This window comes from Oncorhynchus nerka, linkage group LG18 (assembly GCF_034236695.1).
Source record: "Oncorhynchus nerka isolate Pitt River linkage group LG18, Oner_Uvic_2.0, whole genome shotgun sequence".
In the NCBI taxonomy this organism is placed as follows: Eukaryota; Metazoa; Chordata; class Actinopteri; order Salmoniformes; family Salmonidae; genus Oncorhynchus; species Oncorhynchus nerka.
Genome location: NC_088413.1, coordinates 3,995,934 through 4,018,604, shown reverse-complemented (window position 1 = coordinate 4,018,604; position 22,671 = coordinate 3,995,934). Strand labels below are relative to the sequence as shown.

Below are 22,671 nucleotides of genomic sequence, written 5' to 3'. Positions count from 1 at the left end.
GCGAAGTGAGTTGGTGCTTCGGCTCAGAAAATAATCACCCCATTTGTGGTTCGAACCCACAAGTACGAAATTAAGAGTCTCATGCTCTACCGTCTGAGTTAGCCAGGTAGGTCAATTGTCGAACTGACTCGGACCGAGTATTGTACATCTATGTTTGTGCAAGATATGGTGAACAGGTGATCAGGCTCCTGTGGCGCAATCGGTTAGCGTGTGGTACTTATACAGCAGTGAAGCAATGCCGGGGTTGTGAGTTCAAGCCTCACCAGGAGCATGTACTTTTCTTGAACCCTTTGCCTGTCTATTTATGCTCTACCGACTGAGCTAGCCAGGTACCTCAACAGTAGTATTGACTTGGTCCGAATATCGTTCAGCTCCATTACTGCAAAATATGAAGATCAGTGAAAGTGTTGTTGATGGATCCTGTTGTGCAATCTGTTAGCATGTTGTACTTATACAGCAGTATACAGAAATTAGATGACAAGGTTATGAGTTCAAGTCCCACCAGGAGCAAGTATTCTTCTGGAAGCCTATCCCTGTCTATTTCTTGTCCAGAAAATTAGCATTTATTCAATCCATTTAGGAGGACGTTTCATAGATAATAGGTATGTCATTGAGATGACAGGTCAGAGTGCAGGCAGAGATAGAATACAAAATCATCGTCTTCTCTATCACCAGCTATGCCTGACACGTCAGCAATGCAGGGTGGCAAGCCTGCTCGAAAGTCCAATTGGATGGCTGTTTGCAAAGTGATTTGGTGCTTCGGCTCAGAAAATAATCACCCCATTTGTGGTTCGAACCCACAAATACGAGATTAAGAGACTCATGCTCTACCGTCTGAGTTAGCCAGGTAGGTCAATTGTCGGACTGACTCGGACCGAATATTGTACATCTATGTTTGTGCAAGATATGGTAAACAGGTGATCAGGCTCCTGTGGCGCAATCGGTTAGCGCGTGGTACTTATACAGCAGTATGCAGCGAAGCAATGCCGAGGTTGTGAGTTCGAGCCTCACCAGGAGTATGTACTCTTCTTGAACCCTCTGCCTGTCTATTTATTGTCCAGAAAAGGAGCATTTTTCAATCCATTTAGGAGGACATTACATAAGTATGTCATTAAGATAACAGGTCAGAGTGCAGGCACAGCTAGTATTCAAATCCTTCGTTTTCTGACCCTGAGATTAAGAGTGTCATGCTCTACCGACTGAGCTAACCAGGCATCTCAACGGTAATGTTGACCTGGTCCGAATATCGCACAGCTCCGTTTGTGGAAAATATGGTGATCAGTGAGAGTGTTGTTAATGGATCCTGTGGTGCAATTGGTTAGCGTGTTTATACAGCAGTCTACAGAAATTAGATGACAATGTTATGAGTTCAAGCCCTGTATATAAAGTGTTAGCGAACAGTGAGGTGGCTGTAGATAAAGTGTTAGCGAACAGGGAGGTAGTTGGTGATAAAATGTTAGGGAACAGGGAGGTAGCTGTCTATAAAGTGTTAGGGAACAGGGAGGTAGCTGTAGATAAAGTGTTAGGGAACAGTGAGGTGGCTGTAGATAAAGTGTTAGGGAACAGGAGGTAGCTGTAGATAAAGTGTTAGGGAACAGGGAGGTAGCTGTATATAAAGTGTTAGGGAACAGGGAGGTAGCTGTATATGAAGTGTTAGGGGTTAGGGAACAGGGAGGTAGCTGTAGATAAAGTGTTTGGGAACAGGGAGGTAGCTGTAGATAAAGTGTTAGGGAACAGGGAGGTAGCTGTATATAAAGTGTTAGGGAACAGGGAGGTAGCTGTATATAAAGTGTTAGGGAACAGGGAGGTAGCTGTAGATAAAGTGTTAGGGAACAGGGAGGTAGTTGTATATAAAGTGTTAGGGAACAGGGAGGTAGCTGTAGATAAAGTGTTAGGGAACAGGGAGGTAGATGTAGATAAAGTGTTAGGGAACAGGGAGGTAGCTGTAGATAAAGTGTTAGGGAACAGGGAGGTAGCTGTATATAAAGTGTTAGGGAACAGGGAGGTAGCTGTAGATAAAGTGTTAGGGAACAGGGAGGTAGCTGTATATAAAGTGTTAGGGAACAGGGAGGTAGCTGTAGATAAAGTGTTAGGGAACAGGGAGGTAGCTGTATATAAAGTGTTAGGGAACAGGGAGGTAGCTGTATATAAAGTGTTAGGGAACAGGGAGGTAGCTGTAGATAAAGTGTTAGGGAACAGGGAGGTAGCTGTAGATAAAGTGTTAAGGAACAGGGAGGTAGCTGTAGATAAAGTGTTAGGGAACAGGGAGGTAGTTGTAGATAAAGTGTTAGGGAACAGGGAGGTAGCTGTATATAAAGTGTTAGGGAACAGGGAGGTAGCTGTAGATAAAGTGTTAGGGAACAGGAGGTAGCTGTATATAAAGTGGTAGGGAACAGGGAGGTAGCTGTAGATAAAGTGTTAGGAACAGGGAGGTAGCTGTAGATAAAGTGTTAGGGAACAGGGAGGTAGCTGTAGATAAAGGGTTAGGGAACAGGAGGTAGCTGTAGATAAAGTGTTAGGGAACAGGGAGGTAGCTGTAGATAAAGTGTTAGGGAACAGGGAGGTAGCTGGTGATAAAGTGTTAAGGAACAGGGAGGTAGCTGTAGATAAAGTGTTAGGGAACAGGGAGGTAGCTGTAGATAAAGTGTTAGGGAACAGGGAGGTAGCTGTATATAAAGTGTTAGGGAACAGGGAGGTAGCTGTAGATAAAGTGTTAGGGAACAGGGAGGTAGCTGTATATAAAGTGTTAGGGAACAGGGAGGTAGCTGGTGATAAAGTGTTAGGGAACAGGGAGGTAGCTGTAGATAAAGTATTATGGAACAGGAGGTAGCTGTATATAAAGTGTTAGGGAACAGGGAGGTAGCTGTCTATAAAGTGTTAGGGAACAGGGAGGTAGCTGTATATAAAGTGTTAGGGAACAGGGAGGTAGTTGTAGATAAAGTGTTAGGGAACAGGGAGGTAGCTGTATATAAAGTGTTAGGGAACAGGGAGGTAGCTGTAGATAAAGTGTTAGGGAACAGGGAGGTAGCTGTAGATAAAGTGTTAGGGAACAGGGAGGTAGCTGTATATAAAGTGTTAGGGAACAGGGAGGTAGCTGTAGATAAAGTGTTAGGGAACAGGGAGGTAGCTGTAGATAAAGTGTTAGGGAACAGGGAGGTAGCTGTAGATAAAGTGTTAGGGAACAGGGAGGTAGCTGTATATAAAGTGTTAGGCGTTAGGGAACAGGGAGGTAGCTGTAGATAAAGTGTTAGGGAACAGGGAGGTAGCTGTAGATAAAGTGGTAGGGAACAGGGAGGTAGCTGTAGATAAAGTGTTAGGGAACAGGGAGGTAGCTGTATATAAAGTGGTAGGGAACAGGGAGGTAGCTGTAGATAAAGTGTTAGGGAACAGGGAGGTAGCTGTAGATAAAGTGTTAGGGAACAGGAGGTAGCTGTAGATAAAGTGTTAGGGAACAGGGAGGTAGCTGTAGATAAAGGGTTAGGGAACAGGGAGGTAGCTGTAGATAAAGTGTTAGGGAACAGGAGGTAGCTGTAGATAAAGTGTTAGGGAACAGGGAGGTAGCTGGTGATAAAGTGTTAAGGAACAGGGAGGTAGCTGTAGATAAAGTGTTAGGGAACAGGAGGTAGCTGTAAATAAAGTGTTAGGGAACAGGGAGGTAGCTGTATATAAAGTGTTAGGGAACAGGGAGGTAGCTGGTGATAAAGTGTTAGGGAACAGGGAGGTAGCTGTAGATAAAGTATTAGGGAACAGGGAGGTAGCTGTATATAAAGTGTTAGGGAACAGGGAGGTAGCTGTCTATAAAGTGTTAGGGAACAGGGAGGTAGCTGTAGATAAAGTGTTAGGGAACAGGAGGTAGCTGTATATAAAGTGTTAGGGAACAGGGAGGTAGTTGTAGATAAAGTGTTAGGAACAGGGAGGTAGCTGTATATAAAGTGTTAGGGAACAGGGAGGTAGCTGTAGATAAAGTGTTAGGGAACAGGGAGGTAGCTGTAGATAAAGTGTTAGGGAACGGGGAGGTAGCTGTATATAAAGTGTTAGGGAACAGGGAGGTAGCTGTAGATAAAGTGTTAGGGAACAGGAGGTAGCTGTAGATAAAGTGTTAGGGAACAGGGAGGTAGCTGTAGATAAAGTGTTAGGGAACAGGGAGGTAGCTGTATATAAAGTGTTAGGCGTTAGGGAACAGGGAGGTAGCTGTAGAGTGTTAAAGTGTGTAGATAAAGTAGGTGTTAGGGAACAGGGAGGTAGCTGTATATAAAGTGTTAGGGAACAGGGAGGTAGCTGGAAAAGTGTTAGGGAACAGGGAGGTAGCTGTAGATAAAGTGTTAGGGAACAGGAAGGTAGCTGTAGATAAAGTGTTAGGGAACAGGGAGGTAGCTGTATATAAAGTGTTAGGGAACAGGGAGGTAGCTGTAGATAAAGTGTTAGGGAACAGGGAGGTAGCTGTAGATATGAAGGGAGGTGCTTAGGGTTAGGGAACAGGGAGGTAGCTGTAGATAAAGTGTTAGGGAACAGGGAGGTAGCTGTAGATAAAGTGTTAGGGAACAGGGAGGTAGCTGTAGATAAAGTGTTAGGGAACAGGGAGGTAGCTGTAGATAAAGTGTTAGGGAACAGGGAGGTAGCTGTATATAAAGGGGTTAGGGAACAGGGAGGTAGCTGTAGATAAAGTGTTTGGGAACAGGGAGGTAGCTGTAGATGAAGTGTTAAGTGTTAGGGTTAGGGAACAGGGAGGTAGCTGTATATAAAGTGTTAGGGAACAGGGAGGTAGCTGTAGATAAAGTGTTAGGAACAGGGAGGTAGCTGTATATAAAGTGTTAGGGAACAGGGAGGTAGCTGTAGATAAAGTGTTAGGGAACAGGGAGGTAGATGTAGATAAAGTGTTAGGGAACAGGGAGGTAGCTGTAGATAAAGTGTTAGGAACAGGGAGGTAGCTGTAGATAAAGTGTTATGGAACAGGGAGGTAGCTGTAGATAAAGTGTTAGGGAACAGGGAGGTAGCTGTATATAAAGTGTTAGGGAACAGGGAGGTATCTGTAGATAAAGTGTTAGGGAACAGGAGGTAGCTGTAGATAAAGTGTTAGGGAACAGGGAGGTAGCTGTAGATAAAGTGTTAGGGAACAGGGAGGTAGCTGTATATAAAGTGTTAGGGAACAGGGAGGTAGCTGTATATAAAGTGTTAGGGAACAGGGAGGTAGCTGTAGATAAAGTGTTAGGGAACAGGGAGGTAGCTGTAGATAAAGTGTTAGGGAACAGGGAGGTAGCTGTAGATAAAGTGTTAGGGAACAGGGAGGTAGCTGTATATAAAGTGTTAGGGAACAGGGAGGTAGCTGTAGATAAAGTGTTAGGGAACAGGGAGGTAGCTGTAGATAAAGTGTTAGGGAACAGGAGGTAGCTGGTGATAAAGTGTTAGGGAACAGGAAGGTAGCTGTAGATAAAGTGTTAGGGGAACAGGAGGTAGCTGTATATAAAGTGTTAGGGAACAGGGAGGTGGCTGTAGATAAAGTGTTAGGGAACAGGGAGGTAGCTGTAGATAAAGTGTTAAGGAACAGGGAGGTAGCTGTATATAAAGTGTTAGGGAACAGGGAGGTGGCTGTAGATAAAGTGTTAGGGAACAGGAGGTAGCTGTAGATAAAGTGTTAGGGAACAGGGAGGTAGCTGGTGATAAAGTGTTAGGGAACAGGGAGGTAGCTGTAGATAAAGTGTTAGGGAACAGGGAGGTAGCTGTAGATAAAGTGTTAGGGAACAGGGAGGTAGCTATAGATAAAGTGTTAGGGAACAGGGAGGTAGCTGTAGATAAAGTGTTACGGAACAGGGAGGTAGCTGTAGATAAAGTGTTAGGGAACAGGAGGTAGCTGTATATAAAGTGTTAGGGAACAGGGAGGTGGCTGTAGATAAAGTGTTAGGGAACAGGGAGGTAGCTGTAGATAAAGTGTTAGGGAACAGGGAGGTGGCTGTAGATAAAGTGTTAGGGAACAGGGAGGTAGCTGTAGATAAAGTGTTAGGGAACAGGGAGGTAGCTGGTGATAAAGTGTTAGGGAACAGGAGGTAGCTGTATATGAAGTGTTAGGGTTAGGGAACAGGGAGGTAGCTGTAGATAAAGTGTTTGGGAACAGGAGGTAGCTGTAGATAAAGTGTTAGGGAACAGGGAGGTAGCTGTATATAAAGTGTTAGGGAACAGGGAGGTAGCTGTATATAAAGTGTTAGGGAACAGGGAGGTAGCTGTAGATAAAGTGTTAGTGAACAGGGAGGTAGTTGTATATAAAGTGTTAGGGAACAGGGAGGTAGCTGTAGATAAAGTGTTAGGGAACAGGGAGGTAGATGTAGATAAAGTGTTAGGGAACAGGGAGGTAGCTGTAGATAAAGTGTTAGGGAACAGGGAGGTAGCTGTATATAAAGTGTTATGGAACAGGGAGGTAGCTGTAGATAAAGTGTTAGGGAACAGGGAGGTAGCTGTAGATAAAGTGTTAGGGAACAGGGAGGTAGCTGTAGATAAAGTGTTAGGGAACAGGGAGGTAGCTGTAGATAAAGTGTTAGGAACAGGGAGGTAGCTGTAGATAAAGTGTTAGGGAACAGGGAGGTAGCTGTATATAAAGTGTTAGGGAACAGGGAGGTAGCTGTATATAAAGTGTTAGGGAACAGGGAGGTAGCTGTAGATAAAGTGTTAGGGAACAGGGAGGTAGCTGTAGATAAAGTGTTAGGGAACAGGGAGGTAGCTGTAGATAAAGTGTTAGGGAACAGGAGGTAGCTGTATATAAAGTGTTAGGGAACAGGGAGGTAGCTGTAGATAAAGTGTTAGGGAACAGGGAGGTAGCTGTAGATAAAGTGTTAGGGAACAGGAGGTAGCTGGTGATAAAGTGTTAGGGAACAGGAAGGTAGCTGTAGATAAAGTGTTAGGGAACAGGGAGGTAGCTGTATATAAAGTGTTAGGGAACAGGGAGGTGGCTGTAGATAAAGTGTTAGGGAACAGGGAGGTAGCTGTAGATAAAGTGTTAGGAACAGGAGGTAGCTGTATATAAAGTGTTAGGGAACAGGGAGGTAGCTGTAGATAAAGTGTTAGGGAACAGGGAGGTAGCTGTAGATAAAGTGTTAGGAACAGGGAGGTAGCTGGTGATAAAGTGTTAGGGAACAGGGAGGTAGCTGTAGATAAAGTGTTAGGGAACAGGGAGGTAGCTGTAGATAAAGTGTTAGGGAACAGGGAGGTAGCTATAGATAAAGTGTTAGGGAACAGGGAGGTAGCTGTAGATAAAGTGTTAGGAACAGGGAGGTAGCTGTAGATAAAGTGTTAGGGAACAGGGAGGTAGCTGTATATAAAGTGTTAGGGAACAGGGAGGTAGCTGTAGATAAAGTGTTAGGGAACAGGGAGGTAGCTGTAGATAAAGTGTTAGGGAACAGGGAGGTAGCTGTAGATAAAGTGTTAGGGAACAGGGAGGTAGCTGTAGATAAAGTGTTAGGGAACAGGGAGGTAGCTGGTGATAAAGTGTTAGGGAACAGGGAGGTAGCTGTATATAAGTGTTAGAGGGAACAGGGAGGTAGCTGTAGATAAAGTGTTAGGGAACAGGGAGGTAGCTGTAGATAAAGTGTTAGGGAACAGGAGGTAGCTGTATATAAAGTGTTAGGGAACAGGGAGGTAGCTGTATATAAAGTGTTAGGGAACAGGGAGGTAGCTGTAGATAAAGTGTTAGGAACAGGGAGGTAGTTGTATATAAAGTGTTAGGGAACAGGGAGGTAGCTGTAGATAAAGTGTTAGGGAACAGGGAGGTAGATGTAGATAAAGTGTTAGGGAACAGGGAGGTAGCTGTAGATAAAGTGTTAGGGAACAGGGAGGTAGCTGTATATAAAGTGTTATGGAACAGGGAGGTAGCTGTAGATAAAGTGTTAGGGAACAGGGAGGTAGCTGTATATAAAGTGTTAGGGAACAGGGAGGTAGCTGTAGATAAAGTGTTAGGGAACAGGGAGGTAGCTGTAGATAAAGTGTTAGGGAACAGGGAGGTAGCTGTAGATAAAGTGTTAGGGAACATGGAGGTAGCTGTAGATAAAGTGTTAGGGAACAGGGAGGTAGCTGTAGATAAAGTGTTAGGGAACAGGGAGGTAGCTGTATATAAAGTGTTAGGGAACAGGGAGGTAGCTGTAGATAAAGTGTTAGGGAACAGGGAGGTAGCTGTAGATAAAGTGTTAGGGAACAGGGAGGTAGCTGTAGATAAAGTGTTAGGGAACAGGGAGGTAGCTGTAGATAAAGTGTTAGGGAACAGGGAGGTAGCTGTAGATAAAGTGTTAGGGAACAGGGAGGTAGTTGTAGATAAAGTGTTAGGGAACAGGGAGGTAGCTGTATATAAAGTGTTAGGGAACAGGGAGGTAGCTGTAGATAAAGGTTAGGGAACAGGGAGGTAGCTGTAGATAAAGTGTTAGGGAACAGGGAGGTAGCTGTAGATAAAGTGTTAGGGAACAGGAGGTAGCTGTAGATAAAGTGTTAGGGAACAGGGAGGTAGCTGTATATAAAGTGTTAGGGAACAGGGAGGTAGCTGTAGATAAAGTGTTAGGGAACAGGGAGGTAGCTGTATATAAAGTGTTAGGGAACAGGGAGGTAGCTGTCTATAAAGTGTTAGGGAACAGGGAGGTAGCTGTAGATAAAGTGTTAGGGAACAGGGAGGTAGCTGTAGATAAAGTGTTAGGGAACAGGAGGTAGTTGTAGATAAAGTGTTAGGGAACAGGGAGGTAGCTGTAGATAAAGTGTTAGGGAACAGGAGGTAGCTGTAGATAAAGTGTTAGGGAACAGGGAGGTAGCTGTATATAAAGTGGTAGGGAACAGGGAGGTAGCTGTAGATAAAGTGTTAGGGAACAGGGAGGTAGCTGTAGATAAAGTGTTAGGGAACAGGGAGGTAGCTGTAGATAAAGTGTTAGGGAACAGGGAGGTAGCTCTAGATAAAGTGTTAGGGAACAGGGAGGTAGCTGTAGATAAAGTGTTAGAGAACAGGAGGTAGCTGTAGATAAAGTGTTAGGGAACAGGGAGGTAGCTGTATATAAAGTGTTAGGCGTTAAACAGGGAGGTAGCTGTAGATAAAGTGTTAGGGAACAGGAGGTAGCTGTAGATAAAGTGTTAGGCGTTAGGGAACAGGAGGTAGCTGTATATAAAGTGTTAGGGAACAGGAGGTAGCTGTAGATAAAGTGTTAGGGAACAGGGAGGTGGCTGTAGATAAAGTGTTAGGGAACAGGGAGGTAGCTGTAGATAAAGTGTTAGGGAACAGGAGGTAGCTGTAGATAAAGTGTTAGGAACAGGGAGGTAGCTGTAGATAAAGTGTTAGGGAACAGGGAGGTAGCTGTATATAAAGTGTTAGGGAACAGGGAGGTAGCTGTAGATAAAGTGTTAGGGAACAGGGAGGTAGCTGTAGATAAAGTGTTAGGGAACAGGGAGGTAGCTGTAGATAAAGTGTTAGGGAACAGGGAGGTAGCTGTAGATAAAGTGTTAGGGAACAGGAGGTAGCTGGTGATAAAGTGTTAGGGAACAGGGAGGTAGCTGTAGATAAAGTGTTAGGGAACAGGGAGGTAGCTGTAGATAAAGTGTTAGGGAACAGGGAGGTAGCTGTAGATAAAGTGTTAGGGAACAGGGAGGTAGCTGGTGATAAAGTGTTAGGGAACAGGGAGGTAGCTGTAGATAAAGTGTTAGGGAACAGGGAGGTAGCTGTAGATAAAGTGTTAGGGAACAGGGAGGTAGCTGTAGATAAAGTGTTAGGGAACAGGGAGGTAGCTGTAGATAAAGTGTTAGGGAACAGGAGGTAGCTGTATATAAAGTGTTAGGAACAGGGAGGTAGCTGTAGATAAAGTGTTAGGGAACAGGGAGGTAGCTGTAGATAAAGTGTTAGGGAACAGGGAGGTAGCTGTAGATAAAGTGTTAGGGAACAGGGAGGTAGCTGTAGATAAAGTGTTAGGGAACAGGGAGGTAGCTGGTGATAAAGTGTTAGGGAACAGGGAAGGTAGCTGTAGATAAAGTGTTAGGGAACAGGGAGGTAGCTGTAGATAAAGTGTTAGGGAACAGGGAGGTGGCTGTAGATAAAGTGTTAGGGAACAGGGAGGTAGCTGTAGATAAAGTGTTAGGAACAGGAGGTAGCTGGTGATAAAGTGTTAGGGAACAGGGAGGTAGCTGTAGATAAAGTGTTAGGGAACAGGGAGGTAGCTGTAGATAAAGTGTTAGGGAACAGGAGGTAGCTATAGATAAAGTGTTAGGGAACAGGGAGGTAGCTGTAGATAAAGTGTTAGGAACAGGGAGGTAGCTGTAGATAAAGTGTTAGGGAACAGGGAGGTAGCTGTATATAAAGTGTTAGGGAACAGGAGGTGGCTGTAGATAAAGTGTTAGGGAACAGGGAGGTAGCTGTAGATAAAGTGTTAGGAACAGGGAGGTGGCTGTAGATAAAGTGTTAGGGAACAGGGAGGTAGCTGTAGATAAAGTGTTAGGGAACAGGGAGGTAGCTGGTGATAAAGTGTTAGGGAACAGGGAGGTAGCTGTATATAAAGTGTTAGGGAACAGGGAGGTAGCTGTAGATAAAGTGTTAGGGAACAGGGAGGTAGCTGTAGATAAAGTGTTAGGGAACAGGGAGGTAGCTGTAGATAAAGTGTTAGGGAGGGAACAGGGAGGTAGCTGTATATAAAGTGTTAGGGAACAGGGAGGTAGCTGTAGATAAAGTGTTAGGGAACAGGGAGGTAGTTGTAGATAAAGTGTTAGGGAACAGGGAGGTAGCTGTATATAAAGTGTTAGGGAACAGGGAGGTAGCTGTAGATAAAGGGTTAGGGAACAGGGAGGTAGCTGTAGATAAAGTGTTAGGGAACAGGGAGGTAGCTGTAGATAAAGTGTTAGGGAACAGGGAGGTAGCTGTAGATAAAGTGTTAGGGAACAGGGAGGTAGCTGTATATAAAGTGTTAGGGAACAGGAGGTAGCTGTAGATAAAGTGTTAGGGAACAGGGAGGTAGCTGTATATAAAGTGTTAGGGAACAGGGAGGTAGCTGTCTATAAAGTGTTAGGGAACAGGAGGTAGCTGTAGATAAAGTGTTAGGGAACAGGAGGTAGCTGTATATAAAGTGTTAGGGAACAGGGAGGTAGCTGTAGATAAAGTGTTAGGGAACAGGGAGGTAGCTGTAGATAAAGTGTTAGGGAACAGGGAGGTAGCTGTAGATAAAGTGTTAGGGAACAGGGAGGTAGCTGTATATAAAGTGGTAGGGAACAGGGAGGTAGCTGTAGATAAAGTGTTAGGGAACAGGGAGGTAGCTGTAGATAAAGTGTTAGGGAACAGGGAGGTAGCTGTATATAAAGTGTTAGGGAACAGGAGGTAGCTGTAGATAAAGTGTTAGGGAACAGGGAGGTAGCTGTAGATAAAGTGTTAGGAACAGGGAGGTAGTTGTAGATAAAGTGTTAGGGAACAGGGAGGTAGCTGTATATGTTAAGCGTTAGGGAACAGGGAGGTAGCTGTAGATAAAGTGTTAGGGAACAGGAGGTAGCTGTAGATAAAGTGTTAGGGAACAGGGAGGTAGCTGTATATAAAGTAGGGAACAGGGAGGTAGCTGTAGATAAAGTGTTAGGGAACAGGGAGGTAGCTGTAGATAAAGTGTTAGGGAACAGGGAGGTAGCTGTAGATAAAGTGTTAGGGAACAGGGAGGTAGCTGTAGATAAAGTGTTAGGGAACAGGGAGGTAGCTGTAGATAAAGTGTTAGGGAACAGGGAGGTAGCTGTATATAAAGTGTTAGGGAACAGGGAGGTGGCTGTAGATAAAGTGTTAGGGAACAGGGAGGTAGCTGTAGATAAAGTGTTAGGGAACAGGAGGTGGCTGTAGATAAAGTGTTAGGGAACAGGGAGGTAGCTGTAGATAAAGTGTTAGGGAACAGGAGGTAGCTGGTAGATAAAGTGTTAGGGAACAGGGAGGTAGCTGTAGATAAAGTGTTAGGGAACAGGAGGTAGCTGTAGATAAAGTGTTAGGAACAGGGAGGTAGCTGTAGATAAAGTGTTAGGGAACAGGGAGGTAGCTGTAGATAAAGTGTTAGGGAACAGGGAGGTAGCTGTATATAAAGTGTTAGGGAACAGGGAGGTAGCTGTAGATAAAGTGTTAGGGAACAGGGAGGTAGCTGTAGATAAAGTGTTAGGGGAACAGGGAGGTGCTGTAGATAAAGTGTTAGGGAACAGGAGGTAGCTGGTGATAAAGTGTTAGGGAACAGGAAGGTAGCTGTAGATAAAGTGTTAGGGAACAGGAGGTAGCTGTATATAAAGTGTTAGGGAACAGGAGGTGGCTGTAGATAAAGTGTTAGGGAACAGGGGAGGTAGCTGTAGATAAAGTGTTAGGGAACAGGGAGGTAGCTGTAGATAAAGTGTTAGGGAACAGGGAGGTGGCTGTAGATAAAGTGTTAGGGAACAGGGAGGTAGCTGTAGATAAAGTGTTAGGGAACAGGGAGGTAGCTGGTGATAAAGTGTTAGGGAACAGGGAGGTAGCTGTAGATAAAGTGTTAGGGAACAGGGAGGTAGCTGTAGATAAAGTGTTAGGGAACAGGGAGGTAGCTATAGATAAAGTGTTAGGGAACAGGGAGGTAGCTGTAGATAAAGTGTTAGGGAACAGGGAGGTAGCTGTAGATAAAGTGTTAGGGAACAGGGAGGTAGCTGTATATAAAGTGTTAGGGAACAGGAGGTGGCTGTAGATAAAGTGTTAGGGAACAGGGAGGTCGCTGTAGATAAAGTGTTAGGGAACAGGGAGGTGGCTGTAGATAAAGTGTTAGGGAACAGGGAGGTAGCTGTAGATAAAGTGTTAAACAGGAGGTAGCTGGTGATAAAGTGTTAGGGAACAGGGAGGTAGCTGTAGATAAAGTGTTAGGGAACAGGGAGGTAGCTGTAGATAAAGTGTTAGGGAACAGGAGGTAGCTGTAGATAAAGTGTTAGGGAACAGGGAGGTAGCTGGTGATAAAGTGTTAGGGAATAGGGAGGTAGCTGTAGATAAAGTGTTAGGGAACAGGGAGGTAGCTGTAGATAAAGTGTTAGGGAACAGGGAGGTAGCTGTATATAAAGTGTTAGGGAACAGGGAGGTAGCTGTAGATAAAGTGTTAGGGAACAGGGAGGTAGCTGTAGATAAAGTGTTAGGGAACAGGGAGGTAGCTGTAGATAAAGTGTTAGGGAACAGGGAGGTAGCTGGTAGATAAAGTGTTAGGGAACAGGAAGGTAGCTGTAGATAAAGTGTTAGGAACAGGAGGTAGCTGTATATAAAGTGTTAGGGAACAGTGGCTGTAGATAAAGTGTTAAACAGGGAGGTAGCTGTAGATAAAGTGTTAGGGAACAGGGAGGTGGCTGTAGATAAAGTGTTAGGGAACAGGGAGGTAGCTGGTGATAAAGTGTTAGGGAACAGGGAGGTAGCTGTAGATAAAGTGTTAGGGAACAGGGAGGTAGCTGTAGATAAAGTGTTAGGGAACAGGGAGGTAGCTGTAGATAAAGTGTTAGGGAACAGGGAGGTAGCTGTAGATAAAGTGTTAGGGAACAGGGAGGTAGCTGTAGATAAAGTGTTAGGTGTTACGTTAGGGAACAGGGAGGTAGCTGTAGATAAAGTGTTAGGGAACAGGGAGGTAGCTGTAGATAAAGTGTTAGGCGTTAGGGAACAGGGAGGTAGCTGTATATAAAGTGTTAGGGAACAGGGAGGTAGCTGTATATGAAGTGTTAGGGGTTAGGGAACAGGGAGGTAGCTGTAGATAAAGTGTTTGGGAACAGGGAGGTAGCTGTAGATAAAGTGTTAGGGAACAGGGAGGTAGCTGTATATAAAGTGTTAGGGAACAGGGAGGTAGCTGTATATAAAGTGTTAGGGAACAGGGAGGTAGCTGTAGATAAAGTGTTAGGGAACAGGGAGGTAGCTGTAGATAAAGTGTTAGGGAACAGGGAGGTAGCTGTAGATAAAGTGTTAGGGAACAGGGAGGTAGATGTAGATAAAGTGTTAGGGAACAGGGAGGTAGCTGTAGATAAAGTGTTAGGGAACAGGGAGGTAGCTGTATATAAAGTGTTAGGGAACAGGGAGGTAGCTGTAGATAAAGTGTTAGGGAACAGGGAGGTAGCTGTATATAAAGTGTTGGGGAACAGGGAGGTAGCTGTAGATAAAGTGTTAGGGAACAGGGAGGTAGCTGTAGATAAAGTGTTAGGGAACAGGGAGGTAGCTGTAGATAAAGTGTTAGGGAACAGGGAGGTAGCTGTAGATAAAGTGTTAGGGAACAGGGAGGTAGCTGTATATAAAGTGTTAGGGAACAGGAGGTAGCTGTATATAAAGTGTTAGGGAACAGGGAGGTAGCTGTAGATAAAGTGTTAGGGAACAGGGAGGTAGCTGTAGATAAAGTGTTAAGGAACAGGGAGGTAGCTGTAGATAAAGTGTAAGGGAACAGGGAACAGGGAGGTAGCTGTATATAAAGTGTTAGGGAACAGGGAGGTAGCTGTAGATAAAGTGTTAGGGAACAGGGAGGTAGCTGTAGATAAAGTGTTAGGGAACAGGGAGGTAGATGTAGATAAAGTGTTAGGGAACAGGGAGGTAGCTGTAGATAAAGTGTTAGGGAACAGGGAGGTAGCTGTATATAAAGTGTTAGGGAACAGGGAGGTAGCTGTAGATAAAGTGTTAGGGAACAGGGAGGTAGCTGTATATAAAGTGTTGGGGAACAGGGAGGTAGCTGTAGATAAAGTGTTAGGGAACAGGGAGGTAGCTGTAGATAAAGTGTTAGGGAACAGGGAGGTAGCTGTAGATAAAGTGTTAGGGAACAGGGAGGTAGCTGTAGATAAAGTGTTAGGGAACAGGGAGGTAGCTGTATATAAAGTGTTAGGAACAGGGAGGTAGCTGTATATAAAGTGTTAGGGAACAGGAGGTAGCTGTAGATAAAGTGTTAGGGAACAGGGAGGTAGCTGTAGATAAAGTGTTAAGGAACAGGGAGGTAGCTGTAGATAAAGTGTAAGGGAACAGGGAACAGGGAGGTAGCTGTATATAAAGTGTTAGGGAACAGGGAGGTAGCTGTAGATAAAGTGTTAGGGAACAGGGAGGTAGTTGTAGATAAAGTGTTAGGGAACAGGGAGGTAGCTGTATATAAAGTGTTAGGGAACAGGGAGGTAGCTGTAGATAAAGTGTTAGGGAACAGGGAGGTAGCTGTATATAAAGTGGTAGGGAACAGGGAGGTAGCTGTAGATAAAGTGTTAGGGAACAGGGAGGTAGCTGTAGATAAAGTGTTAGGGAACAGGGAGGTAGCTGTAGATAAAGGGTTAGGGAACAGGGAGGTAGCTGTAGATAAAGTGTTAGGGAACAGGGAGGTAGCTGTAGATAAAGTGTTAGGGAACAGGGAGGTAGCTGTAGATAAAGTGTTAGGGAACAGGGAGGTAGCTGTATATAAAGTGTTAGGGAACAGGAGGTAGCTGTAGATAAAGTGTTAGGGAACAGGGAGGTAGCTGTATATAAAGTGTTAGGGAACAGGGAGGTAGCTGTCTATAAAGTGTTAGGGAACAGGGAGGTAGCTGTAGATAAAGTGTTAGGGAACAGGGAGGTAGCTGTATATAAAGTGTTAGGGAACAGGAGGTAGTTGTAGATAAAGTGTTAGGGAACAGGGAGGTAGCTGTATATAAAGTGTTAGGGAACAGGGAGGTAGCTGTAGATAAAGTGTTAGGGAACAGGGAGGTAGCTGTATATAAAGTGGTAGGGAACAGGGAGGTAGCTGTAGATAAAGTGTTAGGGAACAGGGAGGTAGCTGTAGATAAAGTGTTAGGGAACAGGGAGGTAGCTGTATATAAAGTGTTAGGGAACAGGGAGGTAGCTGTAGATAAAGTGTTAGGGAACAGGGAGGTAGCTGTAGATAAAGTGTTAGGGAACAGGGAGGTAGTTGTAGATAAAGTGTTAGGGAACAGGGAGGTAGCTGTATATAAAGTGTTAGGAGGGAACAGGGGAGGTAGCTGTAGATAAAGTGTTAGGGAACAGGGAGGTAGCTGTAGATAAAGTGTTAGGGAACAGGGAGGTAGCTGTATATAAAGTGTTAGGGAACAGGGAGGTAGCTGTAGATAAAGTGTTAGGGAACAGGGAGGTAGCTGTAGATAAAGTGTTAGGGAACAGGGAGGTAGCTGTAGATAAAGTGTTAGGGACCAGGAGGTAGCTGTATATAAAGTGTTAGGGAACAGGAGGTAGCTGTAGATAAAGTGTTAGGGAACAGGGAGGTAGCTATAGATAAAGTGTTAGGGAACAGGGAGGTAGCTGTAGATAAAGTGTTAGGGAACAGGGAGGTAGCTGTAGATAAAGTGTTAGGGAACAGGGAGGTAGCTGTAGATAAAGTGTTAGGGAACAGGGAGGTAGCTGTATATAAAGTGTTAGGGAACAGGGAGGTAGCTGTAGATAAAGTGTTAGGGAACAGGGAGGTAGCTGTAGATAAAGTGTTAGGGAACAGGGAGGTAGCTGTATATAAAGTGTTAGGGAACAGGGAGGTAGCTGTAGATAAAGTGTTAGGGAACAGGGAACAGGGAGGTAGCTGTATATAAAGTGTTAGGGAACAGGGAGGTAGCTGTAGATAAAGTGTTAGGGAACAGGGAGGTAGCTGTAGATAAAGTGTTAGGGAACAGGGAGGTAGCTGTATATAAAGTGTTAGGGAACAGGGAGGTAGCTGTAGATAAAGTGTTAGGGAACAGGGAGGTAGCTGTATATAAAGTGTTAGGGAACAGGAGGTAGCTGTAGGTAAAGTGTTAGGGAACAGGGAGGTAGCTGTAGATAAAGTGTTAGGGAACAGGGAGGTAGCTGTAGATAAAGTGTTAGGGAACAGGAGGTAGCTGTATATAAAGTGTTAGGGAACAGGGAGGTAGCTGTAGATAAAGTGTTAGGGAACAGGGAGGTAGCTGTAGATAAAGTGTTAGGGAACAGGGAGGTAGCTGTAGATAAAGTGTTAGGGAACAGGGAGGTAGCTGTAGATAAAGTGTTAGGGAACAGGGAGGTAGCTGTAGATAAAGTGTTAGGGAACAGGGAGGTAGCTGTAGATAAAGTGTTAGGGAACAGGAGGTAGCTGTAGATAAAGTGTTAGGGAACAGGGAGGTAGCTGTATATAAAGTGTTAGGCGTTAGGGAACAGGGAGGTAGCTGTATATAAAGTGTTAGGGAACAGGGAGGTAGCTGTAGATAAAGTGTTAGGGAACAGGGAGGTAGCTGTAGATAAAGTGTTAGGGAACAGGGAGGTAGCTGTAGATAAAGTGTTAGGGACCAGGGAGGTAGCTGTATATAAAGTGTTAGGGAACAGGGAGGTAGCTGTAGATAAAGTGTTAGGGAACAGGGAGGTAGCTATAGATAAAGTGTTAGGGAACAGGGAGGTAGCTGTAGATAAAGTGTTACGGAACAGGGAGGTAGCTGTAGATAAAGTGTTAGGGAACAGGGAGGTAGCTGTATATAAAGTGTTAGGGAACAGGGAGGTGGCTGTAGATAAAGTGTTAGGGAACAGGGAGGTAGCTGTAGATAAAGTGTTAGGGAACAGGGAGGTGGCTGTAGATAAAGTGTTAGGGAACAGGGAGGTAGCTGTATATAAAGTGTTAGGGAACAGGGAGGTAGCTGGTGAGTTATATATATATATATATATATATATATATATATATATATATATACAGTATTTTAAAAAGTATTTAGTCAGCCACCAATTGTGCAAGTTCTCCCACCTAAAAAGATGAGAGAGGCCTGTAATTTTCATCATAGGTACACTTCAACTATGACAGACAAAATGAGAAAGGAAAATCCAGAAAATCCCATTGTAGGATTTTTAATGAATTTTTTTGCAAATTATGGTGGAAAATAAGTATTTGGTCAATAACAAAAGTTAATCTCAATACTTTGTTATATACCCTTTGTTGGCAATGACAGAGGTCAAACATTTTCTGTAAGTCTTCACAAGGTTTTCACACGCTGTTGCTGGTATATTGGCCAATTCCTCCATGCAGATCTCCTCTAGAGCAGTGATGTTTTGGGGCTGTTGCTGGGCAACACGGACTTTCAACTCCCTCCAAAGATTTTCTATGGGTTTGAGATCTGGAGACTGGCTAGGCCACTCCAGGACCTTGAAATGCGTCTTACGAAGCCACTCCTTCGTTGCCCGGGCAGTGTGTTTGGGATCATTGTCATGCTGAAAGACCCAGCCACGTTTCATCTTCAATGCCCTTGCTGATGGAAGGAGGTTTTCACTCAAAATCTCACGATACATGGCCCCATTCATTCTTTCCTTTACACGGATCAGTCGTCCTGGTCCCTTTGCAGAAAAACAGCCCCAAAGCATGATGTTTCCACCCCCATGCTTCACAGTAGGTATGGTGTTCTTTAGATGCAACTCAGCATTCTTTGTCCTCCAAACACAACGAGTTGAGTTTTTACCAAAAAGTTATATTTTGGTTTCATCTGACCATATGACATTCTCCCAATCTACTTCTGGATCATCCAAATGCAAATCTAGCAAACTTCAGACAGACCTGGACATGTACTGGCTTAAGCAGGGGGACATGTCTGGCACTGCAGGATTTGAGTCCCTGGCGGCATAGTGTGTTACTGATGGTAGGCTTTGTTACTTTGGTCCCAGCTCTCTGCAGGTCATTCACTAGGTCATTCACCCCGTGTGGTTCTGTGATTTTTGCTCACCGTTCTTGTGATCATTTTGACCCCACGGGGTGAGATCTTGCGTGGAGCCCCAGATCGAGGGAGATTATCAGTGGTCTTGTATGTCTTCCATTTCCTAATAATTGCTCCCACAGTTGATTTTGGTAAGTTGGTGGTTGAAGATATCCCTCTAGTGGTGTGGGGGCTGTGCTTTGGCAAAGTGGGTGGGGTTATATCCTTCCTGTTTGGCCCTGTCCGGGGGTGTCCTCGGATGGGGCCACAGTGTCTCCTGACCCCTCCTGTCTCAGCCTCCAGTATTTATGCTGCAGTAGTTTATGTGTCGGGGGGCTAGGGTCAGTTTGTTATATCTGGAGTACTTCTCCTGTCCTATTCGGTGTCCTGTGTGAATCTAAGTGTGCGTTCTCTAATTCTCTCTTTCTCTCTCTCGGAGGACCTGAGCCCTAGGACCATGCCCCAGGACTACCTGACATGATGACTCCTTGCTGTCCCCAGTCCACCTGACTGTGCTGCTGCTCCAGTTTCAACTGTTCTGCCTTATTATTATTCGACCATGCTGGTCATTTATGAACATTTGAACATCTTGGCCATGTTCTGTTATAATCTCTACCCGGCACAGCCAGAAGAGGACTGGCCACCCCACATAGCCTGGTTCCTCTCTAGGTTTCTTCCTAGGTTTTGGCCTTTCTAGGGAGTTTTTCCTAGCCACCGTGCTTTTACACCTGCATTGCTTGCTGTTTGGGGTTTTAGGTTGGGTTTCTGTACAGCACTTTGAGATATCAGCTGATGTACGAAGGGCTATATAAATACATTTGATTTGATTTGATTTGATTTCTTCAAACCAAGCTGCTTACCTATTGCAGATTCAGTCTTCCCAGCCTGGTGCAGGTCTACCATTTTGTTTCTGGTGTCCTTTGACAGCTCTATGGTCTTGGCCATAGTGGAGTTTGGAGTGTGACTGTTTGAGGTTGTGGACAGGTGTCTTTTGTACTGATAACAAGTTCAAACAGGTGCCATTAATACAGGTAACGAGTGGAGGACAGAGGAGCCTCTTAAGGAAGAAGTTACAGGTCTGTGAGAGCCAGAAATCCTGCTTGTTTGTAGGTGACCAAATACTTATTTTCCACCATAATTTTGCAAATAAATTCATTAAAAATCCTACAATGTGATTTTCTGGATTTTTTTCTCATTTTGTCTGTCATAGTTGAAGTGTACCTATGATGAAAATTACAGGCCTCTCATCTTTTTAAGTGGGAGAACTTGCACAATTGGTGGCTGACTAAATACTTTTTTGCCCCACTGTATATATGTTTGTGTGTGTGTGTGTGTGTGTGTGTGTGTGTGTGTGTGTGTGTGTGTGTGTGTGTGTGTGTGTGTGTGTGTGTGTGTGTGTGTGTGTGTGTGTGTGTGTGTTTTGAACTGAGCTACCGTTTCTACTCCAGTGAAATGTGACACTTTGTGATTGGCCATTTAAGATTGGGATTCGGCTTCTGATTGGTCGGTAGTGAGACCAGTAGGATTCTGACACAAACACACACGCACCTGTTGTGCTCGTCAGAGGAGACTGTGTTATCAGTTGTGTGTGGCAGTGAGACAGAACAGAGGAGGTACAGAACAGAGTGTGACCAGTGGACAGGAGAGACAGAACAGAGGAGAGACTGGAGAGAGGAGAGACAGAACAGAGGAGAGACTGGAGAGAGGAGAGACAGAACAGAGGAGAGACTGGATACAGGAGAGACAGAACAGAGGAGAGACTGGAGAGAGGAGAGACAGAACAGAGGAGAGACTGGAGAGAGGAGAGACAGAACAGAGGAGAGACTGGAGACAGGAGAGACAGAACAGAGTGTGGCCAGTGGACAGGAGAGACAGAACAGAGGAGAGACTGGAGACAGGAGAGACAGAACAGAGGAGAGACTGGAGACAGGAGAGACAGAACAGAGTGTGACCAGTGGACAGGAGAGACAGGACACTGCGTGACTTGTGGACAGGAGAGACAGGACACTGCGTGACTTGTGGACAGGAGAGACAGGACACTGCGTGACTAGTGGACAGGATAGTGTGTGACCAGCAGAACTTTTGTTCAGCAGAACAGTTTGTGACGAGGGTTATTCTCCATCAGCATCATCACCATGCGGTTCTGTGTGGTTCTAGTAGCCGTGGTTCTGGTTCTCCATGTGTCCCGTACCGAGACGGCGGAGGACACCAGTCCAGAACAGACCGACGCAGCGGAACAAGAGACGGAGCCGGAGAAGAAAGAGAAAACGACTGAGATAGAGGAGGAGAAGGACGTGATGGTTCTACACATCAATAACTTCCAAAGGGCCCTGAGTGAAAACAAGTTCCTGCTGGTTGAGTTCTGTGAGTAGCAACATAGTGAAGGTTAACGTTAGTTACCTAGTCATCTGGGTTAGGGTTAGTTACCTAGTCATCTGGGTTAGGGTTAGTCACCTAGTCATTTGGGTTAGGGTTAGTCACCTAGTCATCTGGGTTAGGGTTAGTTACCTAGTCATCTTGGGTTAGGGTTAGTTACCTAGTCATCTGGGTTAGTGTTAGGGTTAGTCACCTAGTCATCTTGGGTTAGGGTTAGTTACCTAGTCATCTGGGTTAGTGTTAGGGTTAGTCACCTAGTCATCTTGGGTTAGGGTTAGTCACCTAGTCATCTTGGGTTAGGGTTAGTTACCTAGTCATCTGGGTTAGGGTTAGTTACCTAGTCATCTGGGTTAGGGTTAGTCACCTAGTCATCTGGGTTAGGGTTAGTTACCTAGTCATCTGGGTTAGGGTTAGTTACCTAGTCATCTGGGTTAGGGTTAGTCACCTAGTCATCTTGGGTTAGGGTTAGTCACCTAGTCATCTTGGGTTAGGGTTAGTTACCTAGTCATCTTGGTTAGGGTTAGTCACCCAGTCATCTTGGGTTAGGGTTAGTCACCTAGTCATCTTGGGTTAGGGTTAGTTACCTAGTCATCTTGGTTAGGGTTAGTCACCCAGTCATCTTGGGTTAGGGTTAGTCACCTAGTCATCTGGGTTAGTGTTAGGGTTAGTCACCTAGTCATCTGGGTTAGGGTTAGTCACCTGTCATCTGGGTTAGGGTTAGGGTTAGTCACCTAGTCATCTGGGTTAGGGTTAGTCACCTAGCAATATGGGTTAGGGTTAGTCACCTAGTCATCTGGGTTAGGGTTAGTCACCTAGTCATCTGGGTTAGGGTTAGTCACCTAGTCATCTGGGTTAGGGTTAGTCACCTAGTCATATGGGTTAGGGTTAGTCACCTAGTCATCTGGGTTAGGGTTAGTCACCTAGTCATCTGGGTTAGGGTTAGTCACCTAGTCATCTGGGTTAGGGTTAGTCACCTAGTCATCTGGGTTAGGGTTAGTCACCTAGTCATCTGGGATAGGGTTAGTCACCTAGTCATCTTAGGTTGGGATTAGTCACCTAGTCATCTGGGTTAGGGTTAGTCACCTGTCATCTGGGTTAGGGTTAGGGTTAGTCACCTAGTCATCTGGGTTAGGGTTAGTCACCTAGTCATCTGGGTTAGGGTTAGGGTTAGTCACCTAGTCATCTTGGGTTAGGGTTAATCACCTAGTCATCTGGGTTAGGGTTAATCACCTAGTCATCTTGGGTTAGGGTTAGTCACCTAGTCATCTGGGTTAGTGTTAGTCACCTAGTCATCTTGGGTTAGGGTTAATCACCTAGTAATCTGGGTTAGGGTTAGGGTTAGGGTTAGGGTTAGTCACCTAGTCATATTGGGTTAGGGTTAATCACCTAGTCATCTGGGTTAGGGTTAGTCACCTAGTCATCTTGGGTTAGGGTTAGTCACCTAGTCATCTTGGGTTAGGGTTAATCACCTAGTCATCTGGGATAGGGTTAGTCACCTAGTCATCTTGGGTTAGGGTTAGTCACCTAGTCATCTGGGTTAGGGTTAGTCACCTAGTCATCTTTGGGTTAGGGTTAATCACCTGGTCATCTGGGTTAGGGTTAGTCACCTAGTCCTCTTGGGTTAGGGTTAGTCACCTAGTCATCTGGGTTAGGGTTAGGGTTAGTCATCTAGTCATGTGGGTTAGGGTTAGTCACCTAGTCATCTGGGTT

At 44.9% G+C, this 22,671-nt stretch overlaps 2 non-coding genes and 1 pseudogene across 2 annotated transcripts; all 3 read left to right on the top strand.

Moving 5' to 3' along the window:
- Window positions 1–184: 184 nt before the first annotated feature.
- Window positions 185–271, top strand: trnai-uau (transfer RNA isoleucine (anticodon UAU)). The gene is given in 2 exon segments: window positions 185–222; window positions 236–271. It is a non-coding gene; the product is annotated as a tRNA-Ile (tRNA).
- Window positions 272–925: 654 nt separating this feature from the next.
- On the top strand, window positions 926–1,019 carry trnai-uau (transfer RNA isoleucine (anticodon UAU)). The gene is made up of 2 exons: window positions 926–963; window positions 984–1,019. It is a non-coding gene; the product is annotated as a tRNA-Ile (tRNA).
- A 19,138-nt stretch (window positions 1,020–20,157) lies between these two features.
- Window positions 20,158–22,671, top strand: part of LOC135561717 (protein disulfide-isomerase A2-like) — a 27,237-nt pseudogene continuing 24,723 nt past the window's right edge.